General features: G+C 52.6%; 1 long non-coding RNA gene across 3 annotated transcripts in view; it reads right to left on the reverse strand.

Moving 5' to 3' along the window:
- Nucleotides 1-24,297, reverse strand: part of LOC144949326 (uncharacterized) — a 54,967-nt gene extending 30,670 nt beyond the window's left edge. Inside the window, exons 1-2 of one of the 3 annotated variants that reach the window (XR_013640265.1) lie at nt 24,252-24,297; nt 13,612-13,697 (exon numbers count right to left, since the gene is read on the reverse strand). This is a non-coding gene — a long non-coding RNA (uncharacterized LOC144949326). Of the gene's footprint in view, nt 1-13,611; nt 13,698-15,150; nt 15,241-24,072; nt 24,117-24,251 lie in introns of those variants that run through there. The other 2 variants (XR_013640266.1, XR_013640264.1) reach the window with 2 other exon arrangements.
- Nucleotides 24,298-25,036: the final 739 nt, after the last annotated feature.

Below are 25,036 nucleotides of genomic sequence, written 5' to 3' on the forward strand. Positions count from 1 at the left end.
AGACTGTTGGGGCAAGTGCTGTTTGCGAGGTCCTATTAAGGCCGGCAAGGCGCACAAGAGGGTTGGTGGCCAGCGCCACGCTTGGACACCTTTGTCTCCCCTCAATGCCGATGTTCGCACACCACACCAGGTACTCGTCTAAGGCCGAGTCGACCAAGGGAAGGCCTAGGACCGGTTGACAGCCTTCATAGACTGTTGGGGCAAGTGCTGCTAGCGAGTAGCACCCACCACGTCAGACGGTGGGGGTTTGGTGGCCAGCACAACCAAACGCCCGGCCGCCTTTGTCTCACCCCCAGTGCTGCTGTTTCACGCACAAACAACAACAACCGCCATTCGCCACTAAGTGGCGGTGACGTCACCACGACGCTTGTGCCAGGCCATGTGCACCTTGAGGCCACGTGAAGTGTCGAACGCCCGCTGGCAGGAGGTCACGGGGCAGACCCAGCAGGTGCCATGGGTCGACTGACCGAGATGACGACTGGCTGATGCACCACCTGCAACAAATGTGATTCGTAACTTCGATCATTACCCGTGTAGAATCGCTGTAGTTGGATGTTACCGTGCCATGCGACTGGGGGGCTAACGCTACACGGCGTTATCTTGGGGTGGTCTGGGACCGTGTTGCTACCTTGCCCAAGCTTGATAAATCGAACTTGTATAACAAATGGATGCATTCTTCGTCGTACTCAGATTGTAAATGTTGTGGCTTGGCTCACCAACACACAACCGGCGTGCTGTACTAGTGACCAATTGTCACATTCTGTTTACGTGACAACCCTTATTAGTTGGCTGTGTCGGGTGGTGGCGGGTTTTAACGACGCATTTATATATTTACACGATCTAACCCAAAAAAAAACCTCTTATGTATTATTCGTTGACTTGCATTTAGGTGACTTGCTTACCATTTCGCATCTATTTTTTGCACTCCTTTCGCGTTTGTCGTGTCGTTCGCCGTCGTAACCTGCCTACCCCCGTGCCCCCATACTGGACATCAGTGAGAGAAAGAGCTTCATAGCTCATCAGATTCCTCAATCCTCCTGCGGTCGAAACAACGATGCCGACGATTCTGAAAGCTGAGAAAGGGGCCCAAGGAGAGCGAGGGGTGAAGCGAGACGCACGTGTGCACCTCCGCCGGCACCGCACGCGACACGGACACGCGGACGGGAGAACGAGTGCACGCACGCACGCAGCACCTCCGGTGAGCACGGTTTAGCGACGTTGGGGAAACGTAAACAAAAGAAAGTGTGGCCTCATCGCCCCGGGGGTCGAGTCACGGCCACGGGACCGGCCGTTTACAGGAAACGAGAGACCGGGGGAAGGAATGGCAGCCCAAGGAGGGAGACCTCGCCCCGAGAGGGCGGCCATCGGGGGAGATGGAGCGGTGAGCTCAAGGTCCACGTGTAGGGGCCTACGGTGGCGGTGGGGCTTATGGTGGCAGTGGTGGTTGGTGGGGGTTATGAAGGTTGTGGTGGTGGTGGGGGTTGTGGTGGTAGGGATGTTGGTGGTTAAGGTGGTGGTGGTTGTTATGAAGGTTGTGGTCGGGTGGAGGCGGTGGGGGTGGTGGTTATGAAGGATGTGGTTCGTGTGTTGGTGGTTGTTATGAAGGTTGTGGTTCGTGTGTTGGTGGTTGTTATGAAGGTTGTGGTGGGGGTGCTAGTGGTGCTGCTTGGGGTTTGGGTGGTAGTGGCGGTGGTGGGGGTGGCGGTGGCTATGAAGGTTTGGGTGGTAGTGGCGGTGGTGGGGGTGGTGGTGAGGGTTATGAAGGTTGGGGTGGTAGTGGCGGTGGTGGGGGTGGTGGTGGTGGTTGAGATGGGGTGGTAGTGGCGGTGGTGGGGGTGGTGTTGGTGGGGGTGGTGATGGCTATGAAGGTTTGGGTGGTAGTGGCGGTGGTGGTGGTGATGGCTATGAAGGTTGGGGTGGTAGTGGCGGTGGTGGGGGTGGTAGTGGCGGTGGTGGGGGTGGGGTGGTGGTTGGGATGGGGTGGTAGTGGTGGTGGGGGTGGTGATGGCTATGAAGGTTGGGGTGGTAGTGGCGGTGGTGGGGGTGGGGGGTGGTGGTGGTTGGGATGGGGGTGGTGTCTCGCTCTCTCCCATCCATCTTCGCGAAGGGTCCACGCTCGCTCGTTCCTTAACGAGCAGAGAGCAACACTGCTGCTGCTGCCGCCTTTATGGGCAGTGTGTGCGTGTGTGTATCTCTGTGTGTGTGTCTGTGTGTGTGTGTCAGTGTGTGTGGAGGAGTGGGGAGCGGTGGTGTAGCGGTTAGCGCGACGCTGTGCTACGAACCTGGCGACCCGAGTTCGATTCCCGCTCAAGGCCAACACCAGTGACGATTAGTTGAACCGGCCCTGGGCCTCCCCTAGGTCGACTCAACCTGAAATGAGTACCTGGTGCGGTGTGTAAACATCGCCACTGGGGAGACAAAGGCGGTCGGGCGTGGCGCTGGCCACCCACCCCCTCGTGTACCGTTCCGGCCTTCATAGGTGCTCGCTAACAGCACTTGCCCCTACAGTCTGTTAAGGCTACACGGGGGATCTTTGCCTTTATCTTTGTGTGTGTGTGATTTTACGTGTGTCTGTGTCTATTTGCTGTATTTATTTGTGTCTATAGCCGTATGTGTCCAACTATATTTCTTGTGTGCGTGTATATATGCATATGTCTATGTGAACCTAAGGCTATGCGATCGCCCACATAGCATTTGGGGCACGTGTCGTTAGCGAGCACCTATTAAGGCTGCCACTGCACCACTTGGGGGTGGGTCGCCAGCATCAAGCCCCACCCGCCTTTGTCTCCCCACAATCGCGACGTTTAAACACCGAACGAGGTACTCATTTCATGTCGAGTCGACTTAGGGGAGGCCCAGGACCTGTGCAGTTATTTGCCACTGTTATTGCTATTTTTACGTCTCTGTATATGCGTGCCTGTATAGTATAATGTCATTCTGTATACGTACACGTGTGTCTATATGCATACATATATATACACGCATATAAAACGGTTCGCTGCATGTGTTTTGAGAATGTACATTGATTAGCCTTTTGCCCGTCCAAGGACGGGTTTTATTGCAGCAAATCTGAAACTTGCAAGCGAAAAGCAGAGCGCGACGTCATATGCATTGCATCAATTCGTGTGCAATTTGTAAGGCCGCGGTGACACGGACTTATTTCATTTTAAGGTTATAATCCCTTGTTCATCATGACGTCATTTTTACTTCGATGTCTCAACAGCGTCACGGAGATCACGTGACGTGAGGGTTGTGAGTTGACGCCGAGGAGGGGGGAGGAGGCGCCTCGCCTCCCCCATGTGGAGTGACGTCACACGGCTAATTATTATTAATGAGGGGGGCTGACCGACGTGGAGTGACGTCACGCGCGGGACACACAGACATTCTTGGCTCATTAAAGTAGTGAATATGTAGGGAGCGGTGGCGCAGTGGTTAGCGCACTGCGCGACGATCCCGGCCAACACCAGTGACAATTATCTGAACTGGTTCTGGGCCTCCCATAGGTCGACTCAGCCTCAAACATCACCACCGGGGAGACAAAGGCGGCCGGGAGCGGTGCTGGCCACTCGCCCCCTCGTGCGTCGTGCCGGCCTTCAGAGGCGCTCGCTGACAGCACTTGCCCCAGCAATCTGTTCAGGCTACACGGGGGACCTTTGTCTGCGGTTGCGTGTAAACACACATCAACATGATTACAGCAATAACTGTGAGGATCTTATTGGACAGGCTTTGAGCCTTGCACTCTCACGCTTGTGTGCCCTCCGCCGACAATCCGTACGAGGACTTATTGTACCCCTGGCAAGCCAAGCCTCCTCTACTCGTACTAAGCAGCAGAGAAATCAAGCCCCCCCCCCGCCCGCGTATAGCGGCCCTTGGTGCTTAACAGCAGAGTCTATAAAGCTAATGGGGCTGTTTAGTGTAGAGAGGGAGGGAGGGAGGAGAGAGGCAGTGAGAGTGAGAGGGAGGGTTAAAGACAACATTGGCTTTGTGAACGCGTCTGTCCGTCTGTCCTCCACGTAACTTTATGTTTGGTGCTGCTGTTCAATTCACCCCACCACCACCACCCACAACTCCCCCCAGTCTACCCCCCCCTGCCCCCCCCCCCACTGCCCGCACACAGCACGACCCCACACTCTATAAACTGTGACTACCAGTCCTAAAACTCGAACAAGTGCCCGCACGGGGGAAACTCCACACGCCAGGCACGCGCGCGCCCAATAAAAGCCTGTTGATTTTCTTTTTTTTTACACAAAACTACAACTTTATGGTCTTTTAAACGGTCTTAAGGGGGGGGGGGGGGGGTTGGGTAGGTGCGGTTGCAAGTGATGGAGGTGGCAGTCCGTTTTGGGTGCTGTTGCAAATGAGGTCACGCTTGCAAAACGAGGATTTTTTTTGATATATGTTAATTATCTATATAAGGAACGGGACAGTTTAACTTGTCCACAAATCTGGCTGTCGCCTGATGAAGCTGGTTGTAATTACCGGCGCGAAACGTCGTGCTCAGATTGTAAATGTTGTGGCTTGGCTCTCCAACACACAACCGGTGTGCTGTACTAGTATACAACACTATACACTACTATACACTACACTATACACTAGTGCTGTACTAGTATACAACACTATACACTACACTATACACTGCACTATACACTAGTGCTGTACTAGTATACTACACTATACACTACACTATACACTAGTGTTGTACTAGTATACTACACTATACACTACACTATACACTAGTGTTGTACTAGTATACTACACTATACACTACACTATACACTACTCTATACACTAGTGCTGTACTAGTATACTACACTATACACTACACTATACACTAGTGCTGTACTAGTATAACTACACTATACACTAGTGCTGTACTAGTATACTACACTATACACTATACTACACACTACTATACACTACACTACTATACACTACACTACACACTACACTATACACTAGTGCTGTACTAGTGACGAATTGCCCACGTTCTGTTCACGTGACAACCCTTACTAGTTGGCTGTGCCGGGTGGTGGCGGGTTTTAACGAAACATTTATATATTTACGCGATCTAACACCAAAAATAACCTCTATTATGGATGATATTGGTCGCGAAAGCCTACCACGTGTTAAAATAAATTATTCTGGCCTCTATTGTGGCTAAAGTGTTTTGTACCCCGTGTGGCGTCTTCCGTTCGCCCGCCGCCGCGTTGAACAAAGTTGCCACGTAGAATTCCTTTGGCGACTGCGGCGAAGTGGAATGCCTCATTATTATTACTTTGGAGGAAGTTTGTCGAGAGTTGGACTGATCTACCTGGTGACGGCTCCTTTCGGTAGGTTAGCAAACAAACAAACAGAAACACAACAAGTCGGCACACTTTCACCAAATCACGCCGTTGCGTGGCCTTAAAAGTAAAACAATAGGCAACAATCTTGATTTGAAGCTTTCGCGACTGCAAGGAATCCATACTCTTTGGTTCTTTCGGTAAAGTCACGTAGGTAGAAAATAAAATATATCACGGCGTTTCGGGCGCAACACAAGCGTCCGTCATCAGGTGAGAAAGCATCATACACAACAAATGACGACTCGGGTCTCTGCATGTACGTATGGAGAGCTTCTTTCGCACCGCACGAAGCCAACCGCGCGAATCGGAGGCGCGAGGGACGGACAAAAAAAACTCAACACAAACAGCCGTTCCGAAGAAAATTAGTTTTCAATCCAGATTAAAAAAAAATTCTTCACAGCACATAGATAAACGACGGCCTTTATGTGCAATGAAGAAGGGACGTTGTCCGAAACGTCGCCTGCGATTTATATTTTCCCATTAAGGGTCACACACAGAGTGTTGTTGACAATCGTGTTGAGAAGCGGTGGTGGTAGTGTTAACTGTGCTTGTGCACAACTGCCAAAGCAGCAGCAGCAGCAGCAACGGAAACTAAAAATTCAGTACTCGGCTGAAGCAAACGGTGCCGGGTACTTCTCCCGTACGGCTGCTGATGTGGACGCAGAGCAACAAAGCCACGATTTCACATTCAGGTGGCCAGGCCCGCAGATAACCGTGGGTCTGGGTGGAGCGGAGCACGGCAGCAGCCTTCAACGCGGCCCACCGCGCGCGGCTGTTACGCGAGAGATCACGACGGGTGCCGTCGACGCGACCACCGAACGTCGATCGCCGGATCTCCCGGCCTCCAGAGCGGCAACGACGATGACGATGCCGCCGATGCTAAACCACGCCGACGGCCAAACAACGACAGCGCACCAGCTGAGCCCTGGGGCGAAGATCAGAGGTCGCAATCGGGTACCCGATACCCGTACCCTACCCGATACCCGGCTACCCGTACCCGGTCGGGTACGGGTACCCGTTTGCGACCCTGGTGCGGCCGGGTACGGGTAGGCCGTGAGTCACTGGTGAGTCACCGTTTGTCACTCATTTCCCAACGTCTTGTCTCTTCTCACAATTCAAGTTCCTAGAATCAACCCACCCGCGCCTGCAACATGTCTTCATCCCAGAGGTCGCAATCAGGTACCCGATACCCGTACCCTACCCGATACCCGGCTACCCGATACCCGGCCGGGTACGGGTACCCGTTTGCGACCCTGGTGCGGCCGGGTACGGGTAAGGAATCAAAACCCGTTTGCGACCTCTGGCGAGGATCCTCCAACTGTGAGTAGTGTCGCGATCAAAAAGTGCTCAACTAACAACTCAACGCGTCTCCCGGGAGAGACACCGACTGCTCTCCGCTCTCGCGTCTCGCCGCGACTGCCGCCGTGGTCACCGCTGCCCGAGACTCCACTCGTTGGCGCCTCGACACGTGCGGAGTGCTCCTCGCTTCGGCCAGACACTGGCCGTGTCGTGTCAACTATCGTCACGGAGCTCAGCTACCAGCACTAAGTTCAACCACCACCACCACCACCGAGTTCCACCACCACCACCACCACCACCACCAAGTTCAACCACCACCAGAGTTCAACCACCACCACCACCACCAAGTTCAACCACCACTACCAGAGTTCAACCACCACCAGAGTTCAACCACCACCACAACCACCGAGTTCCACCACCACCACCACCACCACCACCGAGTTCCACCACCACCACCAAGTTCAACCACCATCACCAGAGTTAAACCACCACCACCAAGTTCAACCACCACCAGAGTTCAACCACCACCACCACCACCAAGTTCAACCACCACCACCAGAGTTCAACCACCACCAGAGTTCAACCACCACCACAACCACCGAGTTCCACCACCACCGAGTTCCACCACCACCACCAAGTTCAACCACCACCACCAGAGTTAAACCACCACCACCAAGTTCAACCACCACCACTGAGTTCAACCACCACCACCAGAGTTAAACCACCACCACCAAGTTCAACCACCATCACCACCACCGAGTTCAACCACCACATGGCAGATCACAACACAATCCCACACACTCAGCGTTAAGTGTTTATAATTGAGCGTATTAAACCACGTACATCCCGATGGCATACTTACATCATAGTCACCAAATCTCAATGTTAATGTAATTATTATTATCATCAATTACACTATGTGTATTGCAATTATCACTTATGACAAAATGCCCAGCGCACATTATCACCTCCAGCTGTTAAACGAAAAAAAAATGATTCGACAACCAAATAATTCTAATTGGCGCGCGCTCATTATGAATTTGACGCGAGCCAAAAAAACGTTGATGTGTTCGTAAATCGAGGTTAAAATTTATCTCGGAACAAGTGAGCGCCTGGGGATACAAAGGCGGACGGGGAAAGCTTTCATAATCATATTCTTAGTTTTTTCGGTAAAGTCACGTAGGTAAAAAATGAAAATTAAATGAATACAAATAAAATAAAATTAATATTATTAATAATTTTTAAAATAAAAATAAAATAAGAATATTATTAATAAACTAATAATTTTTTTACTTTAATTTTATTTTTACCTACGTGACTTTACCGAAAAACCTAAGTGTATGAATCCTTGCAGTCACGAAAGCTTCAAATCTAGAATTTCATAATCATCCCTATCAGAGCCTTAAATATAACATTAAACTGATCCTAGATTTGAAGCTTTCGTGACTGCAAGGAATCATCTTCTTAGGTTTTTTCGGTAAAGTCACGTAGAAAGTAAAATAAAATAAAAAATAAAAACAAAAATCACTACGTGACTTTACCGAAAAAAACCTAAGAAGATTAAACTGATCGTAAGTAAAGCACTCCATACCACGAAGACTAAGGTTACCCATGTTATATAAGCCTTATATACATAACAAATAATGATACATGTTTTCTCCACTGCTGGATGAGTACCCCCCCAAGTGAGGTTGTGTTTATTTTATTTTTATTTTACTTTCATTAATTTTGATTTTTTTTACCTACGTGACTTTACCGAAAAAACCTAAGAATATGAATACATGCAGTCACGAAAGCTTCAAATCTAGAATGAGGCCGTGTGAAATGAGCGCAAGTCCTTGCGAAGTGTTCGGTCAAGGCGGTCGTTCACCCAGCCATACTCTTAGGTTTTTTCGGGAAAAAATTAAGCAAATAAAAAATTATATAAATAGTAATAGAAATAAAATAATTATTTAAAATAAACTAAATAAAAATAATTGAAATAACGTAATTTTTCTTCCAATTATTTATTATTTCTTTAATTTTTACCTACGTGACTTTACCGAAAAAACCTAAGAATATGAATCCTTGCAGTCACGAAGGCTTCAAATCTAGAATCACCCAGCCATACTTCACCACGTCCTTGTCCAGCAAGCACGTGGTGTTTGGGTTGAAGGCGGCGATAGTCAAACAACGGAGGACGCCGTGACAACGAACGTGTGCTGCTCGATCCGAATAATGCGGCGGTAGGAGCCGATAGCACCTCGTATGAACGGCGGTGTTTGCCTATTCCAGCACCACCCAAGTTGAAATCGTGCTTAGCCGTGTTGCTTAATACACAACAACAACAACAAAGATCCACTGTGCAGCCTTCTGGGCTATTGGGGGTCGGTGCCGTGAGTGAGCACCGAATGTCAGCCGGCACCGCCCGTCTTTGTCTCCCCCATTACACACCGCACCAGATGATACTCGTTTAAGGTTGAGTTGACCTAGTGGAGGGGCCCAGGACCGGTTCAGGTAACCGTGGCACAAGTTTCGCCACCGCTCCCCACACATACACACCGACACACACAGATACGAGCACAGTACAACAACAACAACAACACTAAGTGGCGGTGACGTCACCACGACGCTTGTGCCAGGCAATGTGCACCTTGAGGCCACGTGAAGTGTCGAACGCCCGCTGGCAGGAGGTCACGGGGCAGACCCAGCAGGTGCCACGGGTCGACTGACTGAGATGACAGAGATGACTGGCTGATGCACCACCTGTGCCCCCTACTGTGCCACCACCACCACGCGGTCGCACGCGCATACGGACACACTCTCGTCGGACACACTGTCGGAAATTCCACATTACCACGGCGGGTCGAGAACATCCCGAGTCCGCATTTAGACACACACACACCGCACCTGCGATTAGCACGGTCGGCTACGTACGGTGCGAAAGAAGTTCGACGTACAACAAAGACGAAGGCAAAGATCCCCCGTAAAGCCTTAACAGACTGTTGGGGCAAGTGCTGTTAGCGAGCACCTATGAAGGCCGGCACGGCACACGAGGGGGTGAGTGGCCAGCACCACGCCCGACCGCCTTTGTCTCCCCAGTGGCGATGCTTACTACACACCGCACCATGTACTCATTTGAGACCGAGTCGACCTAGGGGTGGCCCAGGACCGGTTCAAATAATCGTCACCGGTGTTGGCCGTGAACGGGAATCGAACTCGGGTCGCCGGGTTCATAGCGCAGCGCGCTAACCGCTACACCACCGCTCCCCACTCCTCCACACACAGACACACACACACAGACACACACACATACACATAGACACACACAGACATAGACACACACAGACATAGACACACACACAGACACAGACACACACACACAAACACACACACAGACATACACACACACACAGACACACACACACACACAGACACACACACACACACAGACACACAGACAGACACACACACACACAGACACACAGACACAGACAGACGTACAGACCCCCCCCCCCGCCGCATCCATGTCCATCCCATAACGCGCCCGCTAAAGACGCGGGCAGAATCGCCTTGACCTAGAGGGGCGCCCTAGACGAGAAACACGATTACCGACGTCCGCGGGACAGGTCCGAGTAGCAGAGGTCGCAACCGGGTACCCGATACCCGTACCCTACCCGATACTCGGCTACCCGTACCCAGGCGGGTACGGGTAGCCGTTTACGACCCTGGCGCGGCCGGGTATGGGTACGGGTAGGCCGTGAGTCACTGGTGAGTAACCGTTTGTCACTCATTTCGGGTAGGGTACGGGTAGGATACGGCTACCTGTACCCGGCCGGGTACGGGTACCCATTTGCGACCCTGGTGCGGCCGGGTACGGGTACGGGTAAGGAATCAAAACCCGTTTGCGACCTCTGCCGAGTAGCCCACACACGTCACCCACACGTCACCCACACCGACCACGCGTGGGCCAGCCGATGCACACTCTGTCGACGTACGCGCATCTACCACCACGGCCGCGTAGGATGTGAAGGACTGAACGTGCACCATTTGTTACGGCTGCCGCGGCGGGAGATCCGACTCGGAACATTCGTCCCTCCCGGATGGCAGCTCCGTTCTGCCGAAGATTCCCAACGCCCACCCCCCTCCTCCCCCCACCGCCGAATTAATAAAAAACGCGCGATTCTTTTGGGGTAAACGTGAACCCAGATCCTCGTTTTTTGGGTCAAACAATGAGGGCCCCCCGCCCTCCCATCCTCCATTAGACCGTCCGCCCCCCGCCTCCTCCACCCCAATAGCCCCTTCATCCACCCCACCCCCTCCATTCCATCCCTCCCCGGGTCCCCCCCCCTCTGCTCTGCAACCACACACACACACCACCACATACACACGACACACACACCACACCCACATACACCACCCACACACACCACACACACAGACAACACACACACACACACCACATACACACCACACACACCCCACGCACACCCCACGCACACACCACGCACACACCACGCACACACCACACACACATACACACACAACACACAAACACCACACACACACACCACACACACACACACACCCCACACACACACACCCCACACACAAACACCCCCCACACACACCTTACACCACACACATACACCAAACCACACCACACAAACACCACACACACACACACCTCACACACCCCAGACCACACACACCCCACACTACACACACACCACACACAACCCCTACACCACACACGCGACCGAGCGAGCGCGCGCGCAGAGACGCGAGGATTTACTGCGCCTTAGGCTGGAGCGAGAATCTCTCTATGCTAAACGCGAGAGAATTAACATAAAGGCCAGACAGCCTTTGGTCAAGCAGATGGACAGTATGTGTGCTCTGTCTGTCTTGACGGATACTTCTGTTTGAGGGGGGGGTGGTAGCTGGTCGAGTGGGGGGGGGCATTAATTGCGTTAGCCCCCCCCACTACCCCCCCCCCCCCCCGTCAATGGTCAATTGTGTTTAGGGGTGAGAAAAAGGCTTGATGCTGCGCGTGTGTGGTGTGTTTGTGTGTGTGTAATGTGTCTGTGTGTGTGTGTCTGTGTGTGTGGTGTGTGTATGTGGTGTGTGTCTGTGTGTAATGTGTGTGTAATGTGTGTGTCGTGTGTGTTTGTGTGTGTAATGTGTGTGTCGGTGTGTGGGTGTGTCTGTGTGTGTGTCTGTGTGTGAGTGCATGTATGTGTGTGTCTGTGTGGTGTGTCTGTGTGGTGTGTCTGTGTGGTGTGTCTGTGTGGTGTGTCTGTGTGTGTGTCTGTGTGTGGTGTGTCTGTGTGTGGTGTGTCTGTGTGTGGTGTGTCTGTGTGGTGTGTGTCTGTGTGTGGTGTGTCTGTGTGGTGTGTGTCTGTGTGTGGTGTGTGGGTGTGTCTGTGTGTGTGTCTGTGTGTGAGTGCATGTATGTGTGTGTCTGTGTGGTGTGTCTGTGTGGTGTGTCTGTGTGGTGTGTCTGTGTGTGTGTCTGTGTGTGGTGTGTCTGTGTGGTGTGTGTCTGTGTGTGGTGTGTCTGTGTTGTGTCTGTGTGTCTGTGTGTGTGTGTCTGTGTGTGTGGTGTGTGTATGTGGTGTGTGTCTGTGTGTAATGTGTGTGTAATGTGTGTGTCGTGTGTGTTTGTGTGTGTAATGTGTGTGTCTGTGTGTGGTGTGTCTGGTGTGTCGGTGTGTGGGTGTGTCTGTGTGTGTGTCTGTGTGTGAGTGCATGTATGTGTGTGTCTGTGTGGTGTGTCTGTGTGGTGTGTCTGTGTGGTGTGTCTGTGTGTGTGTCTGTGTGTGGTGTGTCTGTGTGTGGTGTGTCTGTGTGGTGTGTGTCTGTGTGGTGTGTGTCTGTGTGTCTGTGTGTGTGTGTCTGTGTGTGTGTGTCTGTGTGTGTGTGTCTGTGTGTGTGTGTCTGTGTGTGTGTGTCTGTGTGTTGTGTGTGTCTGTGTGTAGTGTGTGTGTAGTGTGTGTGTGGTGTGTGTGTGTGTGGTGTGTCTGTGTGTGGTGTGTCTGTGTGTGTGTGGTGTATCTGTGTGATGTGTCTGTGTGTGGTGTTTGTCTGTGTGTATATGGGGGGAGCGGTAGTGTAGCGGTTAGCGCGCTGCGCTATGAACCTGGCGACACGAGTTCGATTCCCGCTCACGGCCAACACCAGTGACGATTATCTGAACCGGTCCCGGCCTCCCCTAGGTCGACTCAGCCTCAAATGAGTACCTGGTGAGGTGTGTAAACATCGTCACTGGGGAGACAAAGGCGGTCGGGCGTGGTGCTGGCCACCCACCCCCTCGTGTACCGTTCTGGCCTTCATAGGTGCTCGCTAACAGCACTTGCCCCTACAGTCTGTTAAGGCTATACGGGGGATCTTTGTCTTTGTCTTTGTGTGTCTGCGCGTGTGTGTGTGTGGTGTGTGTGGTGTGTGTGTGTGTGGTGTGTCTGTGTGTGGTGTATCTGTGTGATGTGTCTGTGTGTGGTGTTTGTCTGTGTGTATGTGGTGTGTGTGGTGCGTGTCTGTGTGTGTGTGATGTGTGTCTGTGTGTTTGTCTGCATGTGTGTCTGTCTGTGTGTTTGTCTGTCTGTGTGTGTGTCTGTTTGTCTGTCTGTCTGCGTGTGTGTCTGTGTGTGTCTGTGTGTGTGTGATGTCTGCATGTGTGTCTGTCTGTGTGTTTGTCTGTCTTTGTGTGTGTCTGTGTGTGTGTCTGTGTGTGTTTGTCTGTCTGTGTGTGTGTGTATGAGCGGGGAGCGGTAGCGTCGCGGTCAGCGCTGCGCCACGATTCCGGCCAGCCGAGTTCCACTCGCGCCCACGGCCACCAACCTCCACCGCTGGCGATGACCTGAACCGATCCTCGGCCTTCCCCTAGGTCGATTCGGCCTTTAAAACCAGCATTCGCCGGGGAGGCAAAGGATGACCGGCCGTGGTGCCGGCCGGCGAACCCTTAAGTCTGCACGGCTCCCGTGGGAGATCTCACCCGGGGCGATTCGTCCGTGCGCCTCGATCGATCCACCGCTGGATGAGGACCTCTCTCCACACGCAGTCGCCAAACCTCTCGCGAGCCTGCAAATCGACAACACCAACACCACCACGACGACGGGAGCGCCGGATTACAATGAGATCCACAACTTGTCAAGTCCCCGCTGGGCTCGTGGAGGTTGCGTACGGGAGGCAAAGCCACACAGCCATCGCTTGCCCCCCCAAAAGTGGAGTTTAAAAAGTCGATATGCCTGGGGGGGGGGGGGGGTGTCTGTGTGGCTGTGTCCGCCTGCGGTTGTCTTTGTGTTGTGCCTCTCTGTGGGTCCGTGAGCGGTGGATAAGATCGGCCTTCTGTGGAGGAGGCTCGTGAAGGACGCTACTGCTACTACTGCTGCTACTGCTGCTGGTGCTACTGCTGCTGGTGCTACTGCTGCTACTGGTGCTGGTGCTACTGCTGCTGCTACTGCTGCTGGTGCTACTGCTGCTGGTGCTGCAGCTCCTGCTGGTGCTACTGCTGCTGGTGCTGCAGCTGGTGCTATTGCTGCTGGTGCTACTGCTGCTTGTGCTACTGCTGCTGGTGCTACTGCTGCTGGTGCTATTGCTGCTGGTGCTATTGCTGCTGGTGCTGCAGCTCCTGCTGGTGCTACTGCTGCTGGTGCTACTGCTGCTGGTGCTACTGCTGCTGGTGCTGCAGCTCCTGCTGGTGCTGCAGCTCCTGCTGGTGCTACTGCTGCTGGTGCTACTGCTGCTGGTGCTACTGCTGCTGGTGCTACTGCTGCTGGGCAGTTGGGAGGCAGTCGCTCCTCCAGCAATAACCGAGGGGTCAAAGAGAAGCGACGCTCACAACAACGAGCGGAGCGCCGGGCGGATAAAATACGGCAAAGTTGGCACAGTAGGGGGAGGGGGGTATAACAGCCGGTGGTGCATCTACCGGTCGTCTCAGTCGGCCAACCCCATGGCACCTGCTGGGTCTGTCCCGAGAACTCCGATCAGCAGCGAGCCTTCGACACTTCACGTGGTAGTAGCCTCAGGTGCACCTAGCCTGGCACAGGCACATAGTGGCGAATGGCGGCTGTGTTGGTATTGGTGTGTGTGTGTTTGTGTCTGTGTGTGTTACCCCTGGCCTTCATAGGGTGCTACTCGCTAACAGCACTTGTCCCAACAGCCTGTTAAGGCTATAGGGGGATCTTTGTCTTTGTCGGGAGCGGTGGTGGAGCGGTCAGCGCGCCGTGCCACGAAACCCGGCGACCCGAGTTCGATTCCCGCTCGCGGCCAACGCCGGCGACGATTAATCCGAACCGGTCCTGGGGCCTCCCAACTCGCTCGACTCAGCCGCAAACGAGTGCCTGGCGCGTCGTGTGTAAAACACATCGCCACTGGGGGAGACAAAGGCGGTCGGGCGTGGGTACTGGCCACCCACCCACCCCCCTCGTGTGCCGTGCCGGCCTTCATAGGAGCTCGCTAACAGCACCGATAGTGTGGGGAGTTGTTAGGTCCACTGCCTATGCGAGTTAACTCCATCAACACCCGGGCTCACCTGCGCTTGGAGGGGGCTTGCGTCTTATAATCCGGACGATCTGATGAGCTGGTGGGTGACGTAATTTAAATACCGACCGCGTGGGGCCGTAATATCTCGAATAGAGCGGGCGGTGCACAGGAGCGCGCGTGTTGAATTGCCGTAGTGGGTTCTAATAGAGGCGCATGCAAAGCCAACGCCAACAACGCCCATTCAAAAGTCGAGAGAAACGGATCGATAGTCGTCGATTGATATCATTTCTTCAGCCTACGAGATACCCGTTGTCGAATCGATGTTCATACGAATCGGTTCCTCGTTTAGAGTCCAGTATTACGGCACGGTATTGTTAAATAAGGCAAAGATCCCCCGTATAGCCCTAACAGACTGTTGGGGCAAGTGCTGTTAGTGAGCACCGATGAAGGCACTCGAGGGGGTGGGTGGCCAGCACCACGCCCGACCGCCTTTGTCTCCCCAGTGGCGATGTTTTACACACCGCACCAGGTACTCAACAGGCCCAACACCGGCTCAGATAATCGTCGCTGGCGTTGGCCGTGAGCGGGAATCGAACTCGGGTGGCGAGGTTCGTAGCGCAGCGCTCCAACCATGACACCCCCATCAGCCGCTAGAGGCCGCTATAGTAATCAGAAATTAAATAACTCGGCAGGAACGTCCTCTTCCTTCCCATCATCATGTACGTAAAGAAACAAAAAAACGACACGTCTTTTGTTTATCCATTCCATGAGCAATAAAAAAAAACTGCTGAACCGGTTTCGATATTCAGTGTCTCATCAGCAGAGCCAGGCTCGCGTGTGATCTGCCAGCTGCGCAGATGTGACACCGTTGTGATCGCGTTGCTTTGCGAGTTAAAAAAAACAGTCAGGCGTCTAAAGGAATCTACGGCTGACATTTGTTCGCAATTGTTTTGTTCGAATTATCTCAAAATTCTCTAATTAAAACGAAACATTCAAGAGCCCGACTGACCTATTATGGGCCTGGGGGGGGGGGGTTGTTTGACCATACTTCACCACGCTTGTCCAACGCGTGTTTGGTGAAGGTGGGGAGGGGGGAGGGAGGGAGGGAGTCAGAGCCGTGGCCGTGACCGAAATGGACGTCCCCACGACCAATGCTTTCCAACAGAATTTGTTGAGAAACCTTCCCAGGCCTACACCGGTGTTTGACCTTGCCCCGTCTCATCAGCAGGGCGAGGCACGTTAATGCGTTCCCTTAAAACATCGCTGTTGATGCACTGCAATATGTTTTTATTGGTTTGTTCGACGCATTGCCTAAATATGTGCAGGGCCCTAGACTCAAAATCAGCACAATGAGCAGAACATAAATCAAAGTTACGCAACCAAAAACAAAAATCGACTTTTCAAATTGTTACCTTTTTAAAGTAAAATTTCGATTTAAAGCTTTCGTGACTGCAGGGATTCATCTTCTTGGTTCTTTCGGTAAAGTCACGTAGAAGGTAAATAATAAAATAATAATAAAACAATAAAATAATTCTCACGATGTTTCGGCCACAACGCAAGCAGCCGTCCTCAGGTGAAGAACAGGTCTGTCGGAAAGACAGCGTCTGAATGACAGCCCTGTTCTTCACCTGAAAACGGCTGCTTGCGTTGTGGCCGAAACGTCGTGAGAATTATTTTATTATGTTTTATTTTTATTCTTTTATTATTTCCCTTCTACGTGACTTTACCGAAAGAACCAAGAAAAATGTTTTTAAGTTAACTTGGAGAACGGTGTGACCCCCCCCACCCACGTTTAACGGAGAAAACAAACAGCGCAGCGACCGCCGCTTCACTGCCATCTGCGAGTCACAACAACGCAATTCGATGTTGAGTGAATGTCAGAGAGTGCGAGACGAACGACGCCCTGTCCGTACGAGTATTATCTCTCTTCCCCCCACCTCCTTTCTCTTTCTCTCCCTCTCTGATCCGTCTCTAAACATCTCTCTCATCCTCATGCAACCCGAGTTCCTTCAAAAGACCTTCCGAGGCGTCCTTTTCCCTTTACGGGGGGACCCCCTTTCATGCGAGCCGCGCGTTCATAGATTCACATTGGACTCTCGCGATCGCCTGTTTTGCTCTCCCCGTGTCCGTAACATTCACGGCGAACCACCGCGAGAAGCAACGTCGCTCTTTAAATGGGGACGAGCGAGACGAGCGTAGAACACGACTGGCGACTACGCACACAGCGGGAGAGATGGACAACATCGTCACGAACGTTAACGTGACGTTCATTGCACCATCGCCGTCGGCTTTAGTAGGCACAGAGCTGGTCTTAACTATTTTTTTAATTTTATTTTAAGGCCCCGCTGGGCTCTAGAGCAGCTCTTGTTCAGAAGCGACTTTGGGCCGTCACAAATGAAAGCTCAACGAAGTGACTCGTCATCGTCACGTGGACATTTCTAGCAGTAGCCACATACTCTCTAAATAAACGCGTGACGTTGATTCTAAATGCGGAGGTGTGGGAGGGGGGGAATCGGAGGACCCGGAGAAAAATCCACGTGGTCACGTTGAGAGAGAGACACGCAAACTCCGAATTTACAGCAGACGTCAGGTTCCGGATCGAACCCACGACCTCCTGTATACCAGGCGAGGTAGTTAACATATCCTAGCCACCGTGATGATGATGATGATGAAGAGAAAGACATGCAGACTCCAAATATACAGCAGCAGGCGTCAGGGTCGGGATCGAACCCACGACCTCCTGCATACCAGGCGAGGTAGTCAACATCTCCTAGCCACCGTGATTATGAGAGAGAGACACGCAGACTCCAAATATACAGCAGGCGTCAGGGTCGGGATCAAACCCACGACCTTCTGTATACCAGGCGAGGTAGTCAACATCTAGCCATCGCGGCCTCTTCTGCTCATCGTGAGCAGACAAGGCTAATCGGGCACCTCCAATTCGCACGGTTGGCTACGTACGGTGCGAAAGAAGTCCAACGTGCATTGTTACCATCATCATCACGTTTGTTTACCGATGAAAGCCTCGCCGAGTCTCAAGGCTCGGATTGAAGAGGGTCCTGCCATGTTTTCGCAGTAGGGGAAGGGGGGAGCAAATGTCGCTGCTGTGTGCGCGTGCGTGTCATCCCAATTACATTGTTTGTAGGTATATTCTTAGGTTTTTTCGGTAAAGTCACGTAGGTAAAAAATTAAAATTAAAATTAATAAAAGTAAAATAAAAATAAAATAAAAATCACGACGTTTCGGAGGCAACACAAGCTTCCGTCTTCATGTGCAACCGTCACAGCACGATGGCTGTATCAAGTGAGAGAAATTCCAAGAAAACAGTCCTTGTATATTTCTATTTAAAGCTTTCGTGACTGTGGGGATTTATCTTCTTGGTTCTTTCGGTAAAGTCACGTAGAAGGGAAGTAATAAAATAATAAAAATAAAACATATTAAAATACAATTCTCACGGCGTTTCGGCCACAACGCAAGCAGCCGTCCTCAGGTGAAGAACAGGTCCGTCAAGTAGACAGAGTCTGAATGGCACGCTCCAGGCTTGGAGTCGCTCCCGTTCCAGGTACCTTTCTGCGTTGGAGTCGCTCCAAGCCTGGAGCGTGCCATTCAGACTCTGTCTACTTGACGGACCTGTTCTCCACCTGAGGACGGCTGCTTGCGTTGTGGCCGAAACGTCGTGAGAATGATTTTATTATGTTTAAAATGTTTTATTTTTATTATTTTATTACTTCCCTTCTACGTGACTTTACCGAAAGAACCAAGAAGATGAGTCCATGTATATATACTGGTTGAGGGTGGGAGGAGCCAAGGTAGGCCCTGGATATTATTCAGGGCCTACCTTGTTTGTAGGTACACTCTTGAGCAGTTTAACACGTAGGCTTTCGCGACCAATATTATTCATAATCACCGTTTTTGGGTTTAGATCGCGTTATTTATAAATGTGTCGTAACCCTCCACCACCTGACACGGCCAATCAATAAAAAAGTGTCACGTTGACAAAAGACAAATAGTTCACTACTTTAGCCCACCGGTGTGTTGAAGCGTGAAACCACAACATTTACAATTTGAGTACGACGTTTCGCTGGTTATTGCATCCAGCATCATCGGGAAATTCGCCAGATTGTAAATGTTGTGGTTTCACGCTTCAACACACCGGTGGGCTAAAGCAGTGAACTATTTGTCTTTTGTCAACGTGACACTTTTTTACTGATTGGCCGTGTCGGGTGGTGGAGGGTTACGACACATTTATAAATAACGCGATCTAAACCCAAAAACGGTGATTATGAACACTCTTGAGCATTGGGACGTTCTGGATAAATAACAGTTGCATCGTATGTCGGGAGCGAGCGGGCGGGGGGTGGTTCTTTGTTCGCCATGGGAGGGAGAAACCGGAGAACCTGGAAGAAATCCCACGCGGAATCGGGGGAGACAACACACACCGACATCCACGCAGAAAGGCACCTGGAACGGGAATCGAACCCAGGAAGGGGCGGTTGCGTAGCTTCGTCTAAAGCTCAATGTCCAATCCGTCCACAAAGATTCGCAGCGAGTGTATTGCAGCGCAGCGTAGAGCCCCCGCTCAGACACGCTCGCTCAGGATGTTTCAAATCAGCAGAGAGGGTGTGCACCTTTAAAGGGGTCGACATTTTGCAAAGCATCGTGGGGGTAGAGGCTAAAACTGGAGCCAAGAAGACCCGGAGCTTCGCACCGGAGCGACAGGCCAAGGTAGCTTTCCACACAGCGTTACCGCAGCCAATGAAAAGATAATGCCGCTTGACTTCCACTGCCAACCGGAGCTGGTCATAGGCACACTGCCTCAGGTAGGGAACTCCTTCACTCTGTCGACAAACTGCCCCATCGCTCACGGGAAGTTGACAGGGTGGAGTGTTCGATGGCACAACAGACCCAGGCAGGCGCTTTGTATTTGTGTGAGACTGATGGCAATGTCCCATCTATTAGCAACACACTTCAGGTTCAGCAGTAGAGACTCCAAATGCTTCTCAGAGCGAGCAGCAATTACCACATAATCAGCGTACATGCTTGACCAATAGGGAGCCATCCATTGGCCGCATCGATCAGCCTCCCATTGTATCTATCTGCACCAGATGGAATTCCTCCGGTACAGCCATGGAAAGCTTCTCGAACTATGCGGTCAAAGAAGATGTCAAATAATGTCGGTGCCAGAGGACATCCCAGTCGTACCCCAAGGTGAACAGGGAATGGCTCCGACTCGCGTCAACGCAGCTTTACCCGAGCCTGCCAACCATCGTGAAGGTCCTTAATGATTGTGAGCAGAGAGTCTGGGGTCTCCGAAAGCACGAACAACAACCCAGAGCAATGGCCTATTGATGGCATCATAGGCCTTGACCAGGTCAATAAAGCTCAGATGTAGGTCCTGGTAACATTCTCTGCTCCTCTGCTGTAGCAGACGGACAGAGAATATGGCTTCCGTGCAGGATCGCCACGGTCTGAAGCCACATCGAGGCTACGCAAGCCTCTCCCTCAAGGTGCTGCGTGGCGAGTGCGCGATGCAGAATAATCCTTGCTGGGACCGCTCCTGGCACAGAGTACGCCCCCCCCCCCCTTCTTCCAAGCACGAGGACATATCGGGGAATCCTTCCAATCCTGCGGAACCCACCCAGTGGTGCAGTCAGGCTCAGAGAAACACACACACACAGAGGGCAGAATATGGGGAAACAAACACAAAAGACAATGGTCCGCCGTATAGCCTTCAACATGCTGTTGGGGCAAGTGCTGTTAGCGAGCATCAACGAAGGCCGGCACAGGATACGAGGGGGTGGATGGCCAACACCACGCCCGGCCGCTTTTGTCTCCCCATTGGTGGTGTTCAATTCGCAAGGCACCGGGTACTCATTTAAGGGTAAGTCGACCCCAGGGGGAGGCTTAGGACCGGTTAAGATAATCGCCACTGGCCGTGGCGTGAGCGGGAATCGAACTCGGGTCGCCGGGTTCGATGTGCAGGTCGCCAACCAGCAGACTGCCGCTCCCCACACGACTGCTCTCACACGCACACACACGCACACACACGCACACTCTCTCGCTCACAGACACAAACGCACAGGCACAAAACAAAGACAACCACACACATGCACAGACACACCGACAAAGATCCCCCATATAGCCTTCGCAGACTTTTGGGAGGGGGGAAGTGCTGTTAGCGAGCACACACAGCCACACACACACACACAAACAAAAAACACACGCACAGACACACGCACAGACACACGCGCAGACACACGCACACACCCACAGGCACGCACAGACACACGCACAGGATCGCAGACACACGCACAGACACGCGCACAGACGCGCACAGACAAGCGCACAGACAAGCGCACAGACACACGCACAGACACACGCACAGACACACGCACACACCCACAGACACGCACAGACACACGCACAGGATCGCACAGACACGCGCACAGACGCGCACACACCCACAGGCACGCACGCACACACGCACACACACACGCACACACGCGCACACACACACACACACGCACACACACACACGCACACACGCACACACACACGCACACACCCACAGACACGCGCACACACCCACAGGCACGCACAGACACGCGCACAGACGCGCACACACCCACAGGCACGCACAGACACGCGCACAGACACGCGCACACACCCACAGACACGCGCACACACCCACAGGCACGCACAGACACGCGCACAGACACAGACACGCGCACAGACACGCGCACACACCCACAGGCACGCACAGACACGCGCACAGACACGCGCACACACCCACAGGCACGCACAGACACACGCACAGACACGCGCACACACCCACAGGCACGCAGAGACACACGCACAGAGACAGACACGCGCACAGACACGCGCACACACCCACAGGCACGCACAGACACACGCACAGACACAGACACACGCACAGACACACGCACAGAGACAGACACGCGCACAGACACGCGCACACACCCACAGGCACGCACAGACACGCGCACAGACACACGCACAGACACGCGCACAGACGCGCACACACCCACAGGCACGCACAGACACGCGCACAGACACAGACACGCGCACACACCCACAGACACGCGCACACACCCACAGGCACGCACAGACACGCGCACAGACACACTCGCTTCGGCCATCCCAAACAAAACCCCGGGCTCTGGCTCACGGGCAGTGTCAGGAATAGGCGACGCGAAGTCGGGAACAATGCCGAGAGAGAGAGAGAGAGACACGTGGTGTCACCAGAGCCCCCCACCCACCCACCCACCCCCTTAACCCCAAACCCTCCCCCCTCATCACCACCAACCACCATCACCGCCATCATCACCAGCACCACCATCACCAGCACCATCACCAGCATCATCACCAGCAACATCACCAGCATCACCATCAGCAGCAGCATCATTACCACCATCATCATCATCAGCATCACCAGCATCATCATCACCAGCATCACCAGCATCATCATCATCATCACCAGCATCATCACCATCATCATCATCACCAGCAACATCACCAGCATCACCATCAGCAGCAGCATCACCAGCGTCACCATCTCCAGCATCATCATCATCACCAGTATCATCATCATCAATATGACCAGTAACACCAGCATCATAATCCCCAGCAGTCGTCTATTCCCATTACAGAGATGCTGCCACCTACATCGTGACCACCACCACGACCACACAATCACCACTATCCTGATCATCACCATCATATTCCCACGATCATTCGGATCATCATCAGCATCATCCTCAACACCACCACTTATACCACCACCATCATGAGTCATCATCACCACAATCACCACCACCACCACCGATGTTATAAAGAATGGGGGCTATGCGTCATAACGATGACAGTTGTGCCTCGGCAATAGTTGTGATTATTAAGTGACATTCATTTCACGAGACAATACCACTGGATGATACGACGCAACCATCTCCTGGATGACTGTAGGGTCAAGTGCTGTTAGCAAAACAGCAACGAAGGCCGGAACAGTACACTAGCGGGTGGGTGGCCAAAACCAACCCCTAGGTGCTATGTTTACACACTGAACCAGGTACTCACTTGAGGCTGAGTCGACCTAGGGGAGGCCCAGGCCCGGTTCAGATAATCGTCACTGGTGTTGGCCGTAAGCGGGCGGCACCACCACCACCACCATGTGAGATGATAATGTGAATATCAATATGCTTAAATGTGATTCCTCAATCACGATTGGTGTCTCAGCCATCGTTATCATCTGGCATTCACGAAACACAATAACGCAAAGCGATCAATCATTGTACCCGCAATGAACATCGCACACGTCCGCACCACCGTTATCATTCATGAGCACCGAGACGGACAGATACCATCATCATCATCGTTACAGAGGAATCACATTCAATCATCATCATCATCATCTTTTGGAATTCATTACAAAAAAATATACAGGGTATTTATCTGCCACCAGATAATGATGACAGTGATGATGACAATGATAATGATGATGACAATGATAATGATTGCATGCGATTCTTGCCAGCCACCACCATCATCAACATCACACAACATAATTATACGACCAACAGAATGTGCCACCAACACCGCCAGATAAATGCCGTCGCTCACAGCGATGACGAGGATGATGGTGCTGCGATTGAACGCAATTCCTATTGGACGATACCCTTGCATCAACAGATAACGATGACGCAGCAAGGGGCAGTCATAACAATAATATTATCGTTGAATGATTGACTGTGATTGGACACATTACGTATTCACCATTACTACCGCCAGATAATGGAACAGCACTAACCAACAACGATATGCTTGAATGTGTCCACGATTTGACAATTTCATATTCACCATGAATTCCATCCAGATATTGACACAGCAATAACCAATAACAACCATATTACGATAACTGAACGTGACCACGTTTATTGGACAATCTCATATTCACCATCACGACCACCACCCACTGATCCCATCGCTCGCCCGCCCGCCCGTCCATCTCTCCATCTTTCCACCCCACACCTCCCTCCCTTCATCCCTCTCTATTCTCCCTCGCCTCCCATCTCTGCCACCACCACCACCCCCCCCCCCACCACCACCACCACCACAACCCCCCACCACACACGCCTTGACAGAGGTCCCGTTGAGCGGTGCTGCATGAGCGTCTGTGCCCGGAGCGGCCGTGGGAACGGCTCCGTTCATGCGTTCACATGCGCCTCGCCCGGCGCGGGATACAAATGCAGCGATCGGCCTCTTTTGTTTGGGGTCGAGGCCGGGCCGGGCGGGCCCCGCCTCTCTCTCCTCTCCACCCCCCACACACAACAGCAGCAGCACCACCACCACCACCGCCGGCGACGATCATCATCATCAGCAGCAGCAGCACCGCCGCTATGCGGTCCACGGCTACGTGCTGATGCTTGCTGCTGCTGTTGTTGTTGCTGATGATGATGATGATGCCAACCAGCAGCGAAGCTACAACGGCAGCCGACAACGTCGCGCTGTGTGTAGAGAGATGCACGTGGACTCGGCTTGCGCGGAGCGGTGGTGCAGCGGTTAGCGCTGCGCTGCGCTAACGAACGCCCGAGTTCGATTCCCGCTCACGGCCAACCAACAGCAGTGGCGATTATCTGAACCGGTCCTGGGCCTCCCCCTAGGTCGACTCGGCCTCAAATGGTGTGCAAACATCGCCACTATGGGAGACGAAGGCGGCCCGGGTGTGGTGCTAGCCACCCACAAAACAATATGACTGGATCATACAACACGCGTATCCCAATAGTGAATGTTGGGGCAAGTGCTGTTAGCGAGCACCTATGATGGGTCCCAGGACCCGTTCAGATAATCGGTGAGTCGAACCCTTACAGCCGGGTTCGTGGCGAAGCGCGCTAACCACTGCGCCACCGCTCCAACCAGAA

This window comes from Lampetra fluviatilis, chromosome 53 (genome assembly GCF_964198595.1).
Source record: "Lampetra fluviatilis chromosome 53, kcLamFluv1.1, whole genome shotgun sequence".
Classification (NCBI taxonomy): domain Eukaryota; kingdom Metazoa; phylum Chordata; class Hyperoartia; order Petromyzontiformes; family Petromyzontidae; genus Lampetra; species Lampetra fluviatilis.